Genomic DNA, 16370 nt, shown 5'->3' with positions numbered 1-16370 from the left:
GAGTGTGAGGATTTCTTTATATTCTCATGAGGGATCATGTCTTACTCATTTTTATATACCTGAATAAATGATTTTTAAATTAGTCTCTGAATAAATTTATTTTTTAATTAATATTTATGGTCAAGAAAAAAGTGTTCTTTTGTCGGAATGGCAATTTGTTTTTTTGCTAATAAAATATTGCATAGAGCTCTTTTGGGTGGCCAGCAGAGAATTTAAATATTTAAAATCAACTGCTTATAGGTGCAGCTTGAACCCTTCAATGTCTTGTACTCCACTAGTACCTGTGTATTGTCTTAGATCACGCAATTTTATATATATCCATTAAATGTGTAGCTTCTGAAAGCATGAAAGTTGGCAACAACTTTTAGAGGATCATCAGTTGTCAGTTTGTTTGTTTTCCTGTTGGCCACAAACACTCAGTAGTTTATATGAATAGATATGCACATAGACATTATGGTTGAATCCAGGGTTATTCACTATTCCCAGGTAATCTTCCTGTAACCTTGCCTCTTTCTCTTCCACCCAAGAGATCATGTATATGAAATATCCTCATATTTCCTCCTCAGGAGCTATTTGCTAACTGAAAACAAAAGGTTAGTAGCAACTCACTCTACTTTCCAGAGGATTAATGTCCCTGGGAGTAAAGAAAAGAAATGGTCATGCCAAATCTATGAAGATATTTGATATCAGAAAGATAATGAAGAGTCTTTATCTATGGAATACATCTAAGAGGAGTTTCTGGGCTCTGAAAATTGCTTATGGTAAATAAATCTAGAATTTATGGATTTTTTTTTTTTAACCACTTGGTAAAAGACCTGCTAGGAATGTCATATCTTCTCTATAATAATTAGAGTATAAAATAGAGTTGTTTCGTGGCTGAAGTATCTCCTTTTCTGCAAGCCATGTCTCATATGAATCATTTTGCACTTCCTATGTTAAATATGGACCAGAGTCAGTCCTAATGTGGTGAAAAACTATATGGCGAGCTAGTCGATACTTTAAACCTTCTCTGTGCTTTGACCTGTATCTTATTATCAGTGTTATTTGAATTTTTAGTAAAGTTTAACACTGAGAAATATCTCTGTTCATTTGAATTTAATTTGCTAATCTGAACCTTTGTGTTATCAGTCAAACCTTGATCCTTTAATTTTCAATTTGTTACTAATTTTTCAATATACCCTTATGTTTATATACATCATGGTTGATAATCATAGCTATAAAGAATTCAGTCTAACAGTATTGGAGTTCATTTGGAGGACTGCTAGTAAAAAGAACTTAATAAGCAAGGTATGCACAGCATAGAGAGTCTAAAAAGTTAGAATGTGATTTTGAGATTTGCTATCAATGGCAGTGTTTTTGGTACGTTGGTCCTTACCATTGGTATAAGCAATATTTTAGGAGATTAGTTTTGTTACTCTGAGAAAAGAGGCCCATTAGTAAATTTAGGTAAAGGACTGTTGTAGTCATCCAGACATTTAGGAGACAACAGGTTGACTTAGAGTGTAAACAGTGGAAATAAAGTGAAAATACAGAATTTTTTTAAAATTTAAAGAAAGAATCAACAACACTTAGCAACGGATTGAGTACATAGAATATAGTCAGGAACTATCAAAGATGGCTACAAAATTTCTACCTATTATCTGAGAAGACTTCTATACTATTCTCCACCAAAAAAGTGCTCACTGCTCTGGCATGGATTAGGGGGTCTTAAGTAGATTTTTGCTCCCAAAGGTAAAATTTAAATCAGACATTTTGTGGGCTGACTGAGGTTGCTGTTGATAAAGCACGTAAAACATGATGTGAATAGCAACATTAGAGATATTGTGTAGCTGATATTTTCAACATATAGAAGGAGAGCCCCACCACTTTTATAATAATATTGAATTCATAAAATTATACATATTACTTCCAGCTTCACTCCCTTAAGTTTTTATTGATGCCTCCTACGATTTTAATCTTATATCACATTAATTAATTCATTCATTTAAAATTGATCATTCTTTAAGCATGATGATGAACAATGGGAATTGGTATGGCTATTAAGACCACACATCAGGTATATCAGATTCAAATATATTAAGCCATTTCTGAAGTGTTGTGTTGCAAAAAGGAAGGAGGCCCATAATCACCATCCAGTGTGCTTTGCAACCCCAAAACTCAATTTCTTAACACATAAAAATTACGTGATTTCTTTTACAGAGAGGTACAGTCTTTGGCCCATTGCAAAAACTGCCTTGTGGTTAGCAAGGAAAAAGTGCCACCATGGTACTTAGAAGGGGATGGGAGATTTGATTTTGCAGTTGTAAATTAGCAAGCTTACAAGTTAATTTGAAAGTGGTACTAAAGTCACTAATAAAATCTTTTTTAAAGATATCAAAGTGTTTACCCCATAAAATAGGTGGGAAACATAATTTGGTTGATGTTTGCTTTCTTTCTTTGGCTATATCAGGTAGTATTGTTTTATTGAAGAGAGGCTGATATAAAAAATAGTCTCTTTCAGATCTCAGAGATGTTTAAAAAAAATCTAAGATATGTTTTCTTTTTATTATATGATGCCATTGCTAATTTAAGAAAATCTAGGTAGATGTGTGTGTGAGACAGAGAATGTATGTATTGCATTTTAACCATTTAATGTCACACTGCAGTTCACTGTGCTTGTGAAGGACAGAATTTGACTGCATTTCAAACAAATATGTGCATTTAATAATGATTTTATACCATTTCATGTTGTGGAATAACGACTTAGGAATTGTTTCCTTTTTATCCAGTTCAGGGGTAAGGTATCTATTTTAAATTAGTAAAATTTTAATACTAGGCAGGATTATCAACAAGTCTGCAAACCTTGAAAGAATGATATGCAAAATGCTAGTATCCCTTGAGAAGCACTTGTTCTTAAAGTCATTCACTGTGCATTTTAGGAAATATTTTGACTTAAAACATACAGTCAAAAGTATGAGTCATAATTGGTATACTATAGTTTCCTGATTGACAGAGCTCTGAAAATGTCACTGGCTCTAAGCTGCTCACTGAGGGATGTGGAAACCATAGTTGTATTTCTAAAGGCAAAATAGTCCCTAGGGCAGGGTTTCCCAAGCATCTCACATCATAGGCCACAGAGAAAATGATAAAATGTATGTGGTACTTGGGTGTAAATGGGTCAAACTGTTCATGGATGGCAGTTACTGTTCTGGCCATTAGAGTCCCCACAAAGCTTTCTTAAAGTCTGAGGACTTCTATACCTTAAGATTGTCTAATTCAGTCATTTAGTAATAAGTAAAATATCACATTCTTATGATGGAAAGACAAATATTACGTCACAAAGAGTAATCGTCAATGCCATGCTCTTATGTCAAGGAAAGAAGCAAAATATTAGTGGAAAAAAGGTATATGATCCATTTTTTGCCTTTGTTCAAAGTGGCAGGAATTCGATGTATTGATTGATATTCTAATTTTTGAATAAGCAATATCTAAAAGATTAGTAGTAATCTAGAAATTATGATGTTAACATATTTTTCCACATAGTGTTTTACCAGCAACACCCATACCTATTCCATTATGTATTTCTATTCCTAAAACCAATACCCATACTTATGTTTCTGTCCACTGGATTGTAAAAGCAAAATACATTTAAAATAATAAATTAGAGAATAGCATGATTGTGGGGACGTTTCTTCCAGTATTTACTTTCCTTTCCAAGCAATTTCCTCCTCCGAAATCTTCTATAGCTTTACATTTCCTAAAGAAGAAACTTTTTAACCAGCTCTCATGGCACCTTATGATCTGAATTTCAGTTATCTTTCCAAGAATTTCTTTCACTAGTTTTCTTTGTGCACCCACACTCCAGCTGTTTTCTATGGTTCGGTAAGAAATCATCACAAACTTAGTGGCTTAAAACAACACCCATTTATGATCTCACCCTTCGGTAAGGCAGAAGTCTGGTGAGCTCTGCTGGGTTCTCTGCTCAGGGTCTTACAATCCTGAGATGTTGGCTGAGCTGACTCAGAGTCCTCCTCCAAGCTCATGTGGTATTTACACAATTCATTCCCTTGCAGCATAAGTTCAGGAAGCCTGAATATTCACAGTTGTCAGGAAAATGCATCTCTGAGTTTGAATCTCCCTTTGAGGCATCATCTGATTAGGTCAGACCCACCCAGGACAATCTTTTTTTGATTAGAGACTTTAGTTACATCTATAAAAATCCTGTTTGCTAGAGAAAGTAGTAGAATCATGGGAATAATATGCCCTAATAGTCACAGGTTCTGCTGCACTCAAGAACAGCATATTACACAAAGTATGTATATCAGGATGCAGGAATCTTAGGGGTCATCTTAGAATTTTGCTTATTACACCAGCCAAATTGAACTACTTGCTCTTACTTATTCATGCCTCACATATTTTCTCAATTCTTTTATGTATGCTCTTCCTTCTGTCTGGAATGATTCCTTTTCCTCAAGTTTACATGTGTGAATATTAGACAGTTTTTTGTTCAACATTAACATAATACTATCTCATTGAAGAAGCTGATTCTCCAAGTAGTTCAGTGTTTTCAAACTGTGTGCTGATTATCACTGTGTTGTGTGAGTAGCATAATAAGTGAACACCCAGTATTAAACAAAAAGAATAGAACAGAATAGAATAACAATATATTAACAATAACAATAGTATAGAAATAGTATAGAACAATAGTATAGAAAATATTAGAATAAAGATAAAATAGAATACAAAATAGATACATAGAATATGTATTCTTATACATAGAATAAAGATAAAATATTGTTCTGTGACACATTTGTTTCCATTTTATGTACATGACAGTGGAAAATACATTTACTACTGTGGATTGAAGTAAAAAGAAGTTTGAGAAGCACTGATTCAGTAAATCTCTAAAGCCAATTGTCATTTTCTACCTTGAATTACAATATTTCTATTTCATATCTGTCCTGTATAATTCATTCTTTCAAGGAGGAACTATGTCTCATTTATCTTTCCGTCTCCCATAAGAGCTAATATAGTACCTTGTACATAGTATGAATCCAATAAAAATGTGTAGAATGAACAAAAGTAAAGTTTGTTTTATATTTTCAATTTTGTTTTCCAACAAATAAACAAGTTAAAAGTAAATCATTTTTTCCTTGAATTTTCCTGATTCTATATAAAAATTCCTTATTCTTTAAACACAGGGAGTACTTTTATCAATAATAAATCACTGTAGATTTCAGGTGTTGGCAGTATATAGACATCCAAGTGATTGATTAAAATATTTCCTCTATTAAATTATTAGATTTCTGGAAAAAAATTACATTTTATTTCAACAAACATTTATTAAATGTCAGTGAGTTCTGGGCACCAGAGATATAATAGAACATAGAATGGTAAGGTCCTTGACATTGGGGAGCCTGCAGTCTACTGGGAGATGTGGGCAAAACATAAATAGAAGGATTACACTGAGACTACCGTCATCAAAGGCAGAGTTTTGCAATAGAGCATTGCTGAGAGGACCTACGACAGAAAGGCAGTCAATAAAGTCTTCTCTGAGGAAGAGAAGGTCAAGAACTTAAGAACTTGGAAATTGTGAAATGTTTTAATTCAGGACCAGAAATACACAACATTCACAAGTAATTTACTGTGGAATCATGTGATTATGTCTTGGCAGAAATATTAATTATTCACTAGCAGTTCTCATATTATTCAAGGGTATATAATCATTCAGTGAATATTATGTTATATGCAAGTTTGTGTATTTTTGCCTTTGTTAAAAGCCAAAAATGTATTTAGCCCTTACTTAAAAATTCAAAATTCTCCCTCTCTCTTTATATATATATATATTTCTCAATATTTATATACATACATATATATACAGTTTGAACTATGTATGTTTATCTTTCAATATTTTGCTCACAATTGAATAATAAAATGCCTACTTGATTTTTCTCCTGTAAATTTGACAATAGAAGCATAGTTATATTTTATTTAACTGACATCAGGTATTTGACCTAGTAATTTTAATTTGGAAGACACAAGCTCTAAGCTGATATTTTGCTTTTAATACCTTCCTCAGTTCTTTGTGTTCTAACTGAAAGTTTGCTCTTGTCAAAAATCCTGAAATGGCAACATTAAAACCACGAAATCAGTAAATAATATTTAGTAAGAGTTTATTGTGCGTATAAGGATGGTTTGAGAACAGGGAACTTTCAAATTCAAAAACTAATACAAAACTCAGGGGCATGAAGTTATAGGATGGCTTACAAAGTAAAAATGAGAAAGTTGTTTACCCTTTCCAATGATTGGTTATTACAATGGAGGGTTTCAGGCAGCAGAGGCTTGGTTAAAAATGATTACCTCATACTATTTTTAGTAAGATGACTTAAGTCTCTTTCATGATTGTCAGAGGCATTTATAGGAAATAACCTAAGTTAGGTTTTGCTTATGTTTATGAAATGAGATTGATTTAGTTTTGCTTATGTGGCCTAAATGGTTTTGCCTGCTCAGAGAATTCTCAAGTCCATTCTCAAGTCTCCATTTTGTATTTAATTTTAATACTTTGGGGAGGCAGAATTAATACAATTATTTTTTTAATTTTTATTAAAATAATTATTTATGTATTTATTTTTGGCTGCGTTGGGTCTTCATTGCTGCGCAGAGGCTTTCTCTAGTTGTGGCGAGCGGGGGCTACTCTTCATTGCTGTGCACGGGCTTCTCATTGCGGTGGCTTCTCTTGTTGCGGAGCACGGGCTCTAGGCGTGCTGGCTTCACTAGTTGTGGCTCGCGGGCTCTAGAGCGCAGGCTCAGTTGTTGTGGCGCACGGGCTTAGCTGCTCCGTGGCATGTGGGATCTTCCCGGACCAGGGCTCGAACCGGTGTCCCCTGCATTGGCAGGCAGATTCCTAACCACTGTGCCACCAGGGAAGTCCCAATAAAATTATTTTTTAAAACTTGGATTTTCAAAAATGGAGTATTTGATATTAGTGGATATATGCTTTGTTAGTCATATCTTTTGCCATAAATTATTCAATAATTTAAAGATTACCTCTCCAATTACTTTCCTCATATTTTTTTTCTGAAGTAAAAAATCTGTTCTCTCTGAAGTTATAACTCAAATTCAGAAATTGCAAATATTCAGAAACCTAAACAAATATTGTCATATACTTCAGAAACATACACGTCCTCCTCTTGGCTAGAATGTCCTGGTAAATGCATTAAAGTATGTTTCCAGTAAAAATAATTTTAAAGCAATACATATGTGGCACAACCTTAATATGCTTACTTGTGTACTTCTCTGGTTCTATCCAGATTTTCACTGTAAGATTGGAAGGATCATTGGAGTGGCAAGATAATTAGTTTTTGGTTTCTACTGTCTTTTAGAGTTTGGAGCTTGCTAGTTCCATATTTAAAGACTTTTAGTGCCTACGGAATTGATGTAAACAAGTCAGTGTGGGGTCTGAGGATCTTCAGATGTGATTATGGCATACTATTTCAGCCGATTTGCCAACCACCCCCTGCATAGAGCCTGCATTTTATCCAAACAGAAATTCTTCTTGCTCTTTTCTAAGCATGGTCCCTCAATTCCGGTGTCTGTGACTTTGCTCATAAAACTTCCTACCTTTCTAAATGTTTTAATTTAACCCATTCCTCAAAGTCCAGCACAAACGCAGTCATTTCTGGGAAGACTGTGGGTTCCTTAGAAAGAGCATAGTCTCTTCCTCTTTCAGGCTCTGTAGAAATCTATTCTGGACTCTGTTATGGTAACTGTCATTCTCTGACTTGTGCTATTATTTTTGAATATTTATTATTCCTCCACTACTAGACTGTAAGTTCACTGTTTCTTCATATTTACAGCCAAAATATGCTCAGTGAATATCCTCTGAAAGTTGTTCTTCAACAGCAGCTCTGGAAAATGTCATAATTTATGCTTTGATTTGTAAGCTTTAGAATGTGTTTAAAGCACCATTTTCTCATGGATTTTTTAAACTCAAACTTGTGCCTAAAGGAATGATTCAGATTTCAGACAATTATTTTGAAATTTTATATTCTTAACTTTTGCTCAAAAGTCCTTTGGCAGATTGTTCTCTTGTGCTCTCTTGTTATTGCTTTGCTTTAGACAAATTTACAAAGCCAAAATGTTACATGAAGGGATAGTTCTGTCTGTGTTATTCTTAACCATTTTTTCCTCCAACGAAACAGATTTTTTTAACCTTTGTTTAGAAAATCGTTGGTGTGAAGGAATATTTTTTTTCTTAATATTTATTTTCTTTATTTTTGGCTGCGTCGGGTCTTCATTGCAGCAGGCGGGATCTTCGTTGAGGCATTCAGGCTCTTCGTTGTGGCGCGTGGGCTTCTCTCTAGTTGTGCCATATGGGTTTCCTCTTCTCTAGTTGTAGCACATGTTTTTTTTTTCTTCTCTAGTTGTGGCGGGCGGGCTCCAAGGCACGTGGGCTCTGTATTTGTGGCGTGCGGGCTTAGTTGCCCTGTGGCATAGTGGGTTCTTAGTTCCCCAACCAGGGATCGAACCTGTGTCCCCTGCGTTGGAAGGTGGATTCTTTATCACTGGACCACCAGGGAAGTCCTGGTGTGAATGAATATTTATTTAATGAGTCAGTAAGCTGACTTAGTTTTAAGGTCTAAGACTGTTGTTCTAAGTAGATGAGAATTTGTTTGATGCCATATTCTTTGCATTTTTATAATTTTGTGTTTTTTAAATATAAAGAATAACTAAAGCTAGAGTGAATTAGTGTTAACTGATTTTAAAGCAGTTGCCATAAGGAAATTATGTTTCTGTCTTTATATATCAAGTGAGTAAACATGCCTCGTTGTTACACTTTAATAAGATTAGGAGCATACTAGAAGGTATGAACAAAACATTCTTTTGTATATGTGTGAGGACTACACTAAGAACACTTTAGTCTGGGGAATTGGATTAGATTGAACTACACAGCCTGAGACAGAAATGATAAAATTCATTTTCATTAATTAAACTCATCAGGGTTTGGGGCCTTTACTTGGAACCATGCCTTCTGCTGCCAACATACATTTTTACTGCTTTCTTCTGAGTATGACTTTTGAAATTATATATTTAATTAAAGAGTACATGACAGCAGCCTAAATAAGATGAGGTAAGAACTGCAGAAAACTAACCAAAATGTAACCCTAAGCAAATGTAAAAAAGGCTGTCCATATGCCTGAGTTTAAGAGCCTGGTATTTTTCTGGATGAAACATAAAACAAAAATCCTCTCATCTGAAGTTCTAGCTGTAGATGTTAGAGTAGCTGTATGGAGAAATGTGATTTATTATTCTATTTTACATACAGGCTTTAGGTACCACACTATTTCAATTTCTCAGTGACATAGGCTTGCTTATTCAGATAATAATGAATACTTACTGATATATTACTAGAGGCCCTAAAACTTTGATTTTTTTATAGAAAGAATTTGATTAATCTTTCTGACAACCAACTGGTGTTCAAGCACCTGAACCTGAATAAAAGGCTCTTAATAAATGGCTAGACATGTTTGTAACTTGTAATTCCAATGGCATGGAAAACACATTTGTTTGAATGAAAGTTTTTCTCAGCAGAAAATCTGCATTTGAAATTAATTATCATAATTCATTATAATTTGCATAACATTTGATGGGAAAACATTGTCTTGGAAAGTCTTAGGATTATAGTCTGCAGAAAGCTATCTAGCAATCGCATTAGTTTATGTGCCATGTAACCATTCATCAATTTTGCCAAATATGAGGCATGCAGAATTTTTCTTTTCTTTGTAAGGGAGGAAGATTATACATAAACATTGTTTCTTTCACAAGGTGACCCTGATTCAGAAGGATGGCTTCTGCATGGAATGTAATGTCTAGTACAGGGAAATTTATCATGGGAACCATAAGATTTTTGAGAAAGCATTTCTTTCTGAAATTGCTTTAAGTTATTCTGCATATGACCAATGCGCCTGGTTGACACTTGGGAAATTTTGACTTAAGTACAAATTTCTGGTAGTGCTTCCACTAAAACAAAACAAAACAAAAAACAAAAACGACTGTATTCTCTATTCCAGCTTCTGTTTTTTTCACCACTACGCTAACATCTCACACTCCTTTACCAAACTTATCATCCCTACAAGGACAAGATATTTTCCCTTGGCAGAGAATAGAAGACTTCATGAAGGAGGTCAACCTCTGAACAGAATCTTGAACAACAAAAGGGGTTGGACTTCTTAACATAAAAATGTTATATACATACACTTACTTATACCTCTCCACGTGATAAATTACTAGTACAATTATGATAATTTGCAAATTTCTTTTTCTACTAAATACTCTCTCCACATTCATTGTTTCATTCATTTATTCATTTCATACTAACTACATATTTTGTGCAAAGGGCATGGAAAGATAGATATGTAAGGAACTAATTATAACAAAAGAATAAAATAATGCATTTTTAAAATCAGAGCTGAATTAAAGTCTATGAGAGCATAATGGGAGAACTGAGCTATCTTCACAGTGGAACTGACATTTGAACAATTGTGGTTAGAGCGTAAATAAGGGGGAAGAAGACATAGGGAATTGCATAAGCACCTTTGAGAAAAATAAGATGTATTTGGTAAGGTGTAAGAAGAATAAAGAGAAAAAAGCTTTTGAAAAGGGAGAAGGAATGCAGACTGTGGCTGGCTTTGGATGTCACCCTAAATTAGAATCTTCAAGAGCCAGCCAGGAGCTGCCTATAGCCATCCCTGGTCCATAATTCATTGAAGAAAGTCCTCTAGGAATTCTTGTTTACTCTCAATGGCACTGATGTTGACTGTGGCCCATGGAAGGTCTATGGGCTAGGGCACAGAAGTCCTGGGGAAGAACTTGTGTGTGTTTTATTTGTTTTTATTTTTTCATTTTTTTTTTTTGAATTAGATATTTCTTTTTATGCAGTTAATAGACTAGAATAATTTGTAATCCAATCAAAGTGACCAAGTCAGGTAATCTGGGGAAAAATATAAGAGAAAGTTGCGATCCAATAAAGGACATCATGCAATATGACTAAAGCAGTGGCCTGATTTAAAAAGTGAGTTGCGGGGCTTCCCAGGTGGCGTAGTGGTTCAGAGTCTGCCTGCCAATGCAGGGGACACGGGTTCGAGCCCTGGTCTGGGAAGGTCCCACATGCCGCGGAGCAAGTAGGCCTGTGAGCCACAACTACTGAGCCTGCGCGTCTGGAGCCTGTGCTCCGCAACAAGAGAGGCCGCGATAGTGAGAGACCCGCGCACCGCGATGAAGAGTGGCCCCCACTTGCCGCAACTAAAGAAAGCCCTCGCACAGAAACAAAGACCCAACACAGCCAAAATAAATAAATAAATAAAAAACAAAAACAAATAAAAAGTGAGTTGCCAAAGATGAATACTTTTCTGCATATCTCCAGCAGTGAAGAGGCGGCAGAGACAGTTTTGAATGACCAAGAAAATAAACTGGTCCTAATTAGCAAGTAGCAAGTGTTTACATATATCTGTTAGAATATTTATTTGGGATTTGGAAACAGATGAAAGGGAGTACTGGGTCCTCTTTTACAAAAGCTTGACTTTTTACTGACCAGACAGTTTTCACATCCAAAAGGGCAGGGCAGAAGTCAAATTGTAGAGTTTTGTCAAGTAAAGATGCAAATAATTTCTGTGCAGTGCAACAGATTGAACAATGAAGATTACAGTTTATGGCTCCGTTAGATATTTACCACTTTAAAATACTGTAACGTAGCAATTTTATCTTATTGTTATTTTGATAACTTGCCCATATACACCTAGTTTCTCAAATGATCTTTAAACGGGTTTAAACATCTAACTGGTGGTTTAATTAATAAGCAGAATAAAATCTCTGACATGGCTTCATTTTACATTTGCATGAGAGTCGTGATTTTCTTAAAAATTATAATTCAATATATTCTCATAATGGAGAGGACATTAGGCTATCATTATTTCCCATTAGAGTTTTCAGTTGCTCTTTAGTTTTATTTTCTGCTTTACAAGCACATTTTGATAATAGTTTAATACCTACCTTAATGTGAGAATTGTGTCCTGCTGCCATGTGTGTTACTTTATGCTGGGAAACTGTAATCACAGTGATTGGGATCTCATTCCCATTTCTTCCATATATTAGTTTCATGACACAGGCAACAACTGAATTTCTCTGATTTTCCCATCTCATTGATAAAATGAAAGACCTGTTGCATAGTGCTATCACGAGAATTTAAAAGGACTATTTCATTGTGAGTGCCTAGCAGGTGTAGAACATTGAAGGAACACACACATTCTAATAGTCTTATTTGTATTGAAGTTAATACCTGTTTTTGCTTTTTCATGTAAGAATTCATGATTAGTTTTCTCTGTCACATTTACTTAACACATCTATACCTCAAAAATTGACTTTTTGTTATCGTAAGGCTTGCATTTTTTCTATTTTTATTGGAAAATCCTTCTTCCCCACTCTAGATGTTTCTATTATTCATTTCCAACTTCTCCATTCCAGGGTTTATAGAGTGATTTTTTTTTTTTCTCATCAGTATGTTTGGGAGGAGTAAATCTGCATGCTAGGCTCAGCCCTAACCTCCCTCCTTCCCAGGAGCCAACAGAGTACTGGAAGCCTTCTATTGATGGTTCTTTAAAGGAGGTAATGAGTACCCTCTCCTAATTCAGGAGGAGGTGGGGTACATATCTATGCCTGGATTTGTAAAGCAGCCTAATTCTGGATTAGTTAACAAATTTATTTTGCTTCACACTCAGTTATATCTCCACGTTTGTTGGTTGGTTTATCGCTCACAAAGGTAATCTTTTGGTGTCCCCTGCCACTGCCTTGCATTATTTCTTAATTTGTTCATGGCAGGTGTTGGGAAGTAAGGTGCTTTTGTGGGAGTACCTAAGATACCCAATACCTATCTCAATTTCTTCCTTTTCTTTTCAGACATTTTCTTTCACTTTCCCTAATTTCCTGACACTTTTTCTCCTGTGTTGGACCATAGATAGTCCATGGCTGTCTAAGGCATTCATCTTTGCTTGGGCATTACCAACTCTAAAGTAACTTAGGTATTCCTTTACTGTTGATGTTACAAAATTTTACCTAGAAAATGAACACCCTAAAACAGGTGGGTAGAGGTTTATTATTGCTTATTTATATGTATACTTAATAATGTGACCAAGCATTGTCACATAAAATTTACAATAAAATTATTTCCATTTTAGAGAAGAGAAAAAATTGAGTCACAGAGTAGTGAAGTGATTAGCCCAAATCAACACAGCTAGAGAAGTCCAGCAGGCTCAGAGCAGGAATCCAAACAGTTTGACTTCAAGAACTTTTAAATTCTTCACTATCATGTCTCTCTATGTATGAGAAAGCAGAAGCAAAGAGGGGCTAGGGGCTTGTCCTTGATTCAGAAGATTTGCTTATCTGAGCCCCAAAGTTTACTAACTATATAACCTTGAGAAAATTTCTGTAACATCTTAGAGCCTCAAGTTTCTCATGTGTTCAATGGAAATACTAATACCTCCCCTGCATTCTTGCCAGACTTATTGGGAAGGTAACATTTTTTAAACTCTTACTTATTTCATATGTTGTATCATGCCTTGTTCCAAAAAGGATTTAAGGCAGTGTGAACATGCATATGAAAACTCTTTCCAAGTGTTAAATGTTAAACAGCTGAATGTAGTCATTGTCTATAAATGTAAACCCTAGCAGAGGTAAGTGCATACCTGCTCCAGGAAGAGAAACCTGCTCTGTCATGGCAAGTCTTTCACCTACTGGGTGAGGAATATTTTGTGGAAACACCCATCATGATTGTTGAGAGGAAGTAGGGATTTCTAATGCATTGATTGTCACCATGCCTTTTGTGATCATCATGATTTAGAAGATAATGGCTAAATAAAAGTAAAACACATGATTTCAGAATTTTGAAAGATAGAAGCTGAAAACTCTGAATCATAGAAGATGGGAAGGGATAGCAACAACCACATAATTCATGGAGGGATATGGAAGAGCCTCGTTTTAAGGACAGATAAACAGAATTTGTGCAACAGATATGAGAGAGAAAGTGCTGAGAGAGTTTAGATAATAAATAAATAAATAATAATTTAAGACTGTTGTGTTTAAAAGCGACATAGCTTTCTGTACATTTCTCCAAAACTGCTGTATTTTCTTCTACGGTTAATTTGCAGAAATGCGTAGAGTTCAACAATACGTGTAAAAAATTATTCTCAGGGAATAAATGACCCATTTGTATTCAAACCACTGATGTTAGTCATGTGCAAAGTAAGTGAATCATACCAGCTAGTGGGTACTTGGAAACCAATTTAGCCACAAGTATTACAATATAGGGAACAGATGCTACTTTTAAAAGCACAGGAAAGGGTTTGATTCTGGAAATTAATATTCCATTGTTTCATACTGTAATATTTTATCAGAATACAAAGTAGAATGAAATCAGGAGACATTTCCCTATATTTTTTAGATTGCATCTCAAAATGTAATTATATATGATTGTATATTTTTAGATGAAGTGCATTTCAAACTAATTTCCAATTTCTATATTGAGATAACATTAAAATAGAGAAATAAAAACATAAGGATAATAAAATGAAAATTTTACATTTTGCCACTAGAGAATAAGAAAACTTTGGCTGTTAAAAGCATGGGCTTCTGAGTCATCAGACTTGGATTTAAATCTGTGATCTACCACTACTTCCTAGCTGTGGGCCCTTGTATAAATTACTGAAATCACCCATAGCTTAGTTTTCCTATCTGTAATATTAATTTCAATTAATAAGAATCATAGATCTGTAAGACTATATGAGATAATGTATGGGGAACAGATTGCATGGTGTCTGACTCATAAAACTCAATAGATGGTATGTATTCTTCCAGTAATTCTGAATGTTATTGGTAAAATTCTAATATTTCTCTTTATGGGTATTAGACTGTTACAGTGAAGACCTGGCACCTCTTTATAAAGAGAAAGCAAAATAAAAACCAGATGGTAATAAATCTGTTAAAGCTACAGAATCTCAGTAGGCTCATTTATTATGCATAGAAGATGACTCATACAGGTTTTCAGGAGATACATTTATGAGAAAGAAGGAAACTGGCATTTTTCTTGCATCTACTATATGTGCTTTGTATATAGTATATTGTGCTTTGTTTCCAGTAATACTGTGAGATTGATATTATTATCCATATTTTATAGAAAGATCACGGATAGTTTGGTTAATAAAGTTGGTCTCCCAGTCTATGCAAAGGCAAGATAACTGGTAGTGGTTAAGAGTATGAATTCTAGAGTCATACCACTTAGACTCAAGTCAGGTTCAAAATCATTAAATGAAATAATGTATTTAGAGTGCCTGTGACACAGTAAACACTCAATGAACAATAGCTGTATTATTACCTTACTATCCTATTATACTTATCAATGTTATTGTTGGAAAGAAAGTTAGATTCACAGTCTTCACCTGAAACAACATTCAAGTAGCTGTCTGCTTAATGCTTTTGGTAATCAGAGGGAATCTTCCATCTATGAGTGATGTTCAGCAGGTACTGGTCAGCATCCTGCCTTGTTCTGACCAGACTGTTTGTGAAAGGTGTTGAATATCACCTATACTTCTAACCATTTGACATCTAGCAGTGTAATCAATATTGCTATGTGTATTGTATGACATATGAGGGAGACTGAGTTGGTGGATATTTCTTTTCTGCTCTTCTTTTATGCAACTGGATATGCTGTAGTAATAAAGAAGATGTGATGTATCAGGTGTGTGAGCATGAAGCTGAGCACAAATGAGATCATGCATGGAAAATTTGACAATTTTCAAAAACTGTTTTTAGGAATTAAAAAGAAAGCCTTGTTATGGAATTATATTAACAGGTTACACAAAGATATTTCTCCTTTTCTCTGGTTAAATTAGATATTTCCAAGGGCGACCAAGATTATAGCAGTGATCATCGCCCATCTGACAGTCAAAAAAAGAAAAACAAAGAAAACTATTCACTCTGATATAAAACTTTTGCTGAGAAAGTCATCTTAAACAAATATATATCACAAATATATATTTGTGAATATTTGTTACATTATATTTTTTCTAATTCTCTTTTTAATGAAGTGGTAATGCCATATGGAAATCTGCCTTTATAAATGTGATTTGAGATTTTGACGTGGGGTGAAATATAATATTGGAATTACAGAGAAATCCTCACTTAATTGAGTAACGAAGTCTAATGGGAAGGGAGGGGAATTCATCCAAATGAAGTTAATATGTATTTAATTTTACAACTGTCTTTAATTTAAAAATCCCCAAATGCTTGCTAAGGAAGTGAATGTTCTTCCATATATTTAATAGGCCATGGTGCTGTAAGAATTT

This window comes from Balaenoptera borealis (genome assembly GCF_965194805.1).
Source record: "Balaenoptera borealis genome assembly, chromosome: 5".
NCBI classification, from domain to species: Eukaryota; Metazoa; Chordata; class Mammalia; order Artiodactyla; family Balaenopteridae; genus Balaenoptera; species Balaenoptera borealis.
The sequence above is the reverse complement of the archived record's forward strand: the minus strand, read 5'-3'. Positions refer to the sequence as shown.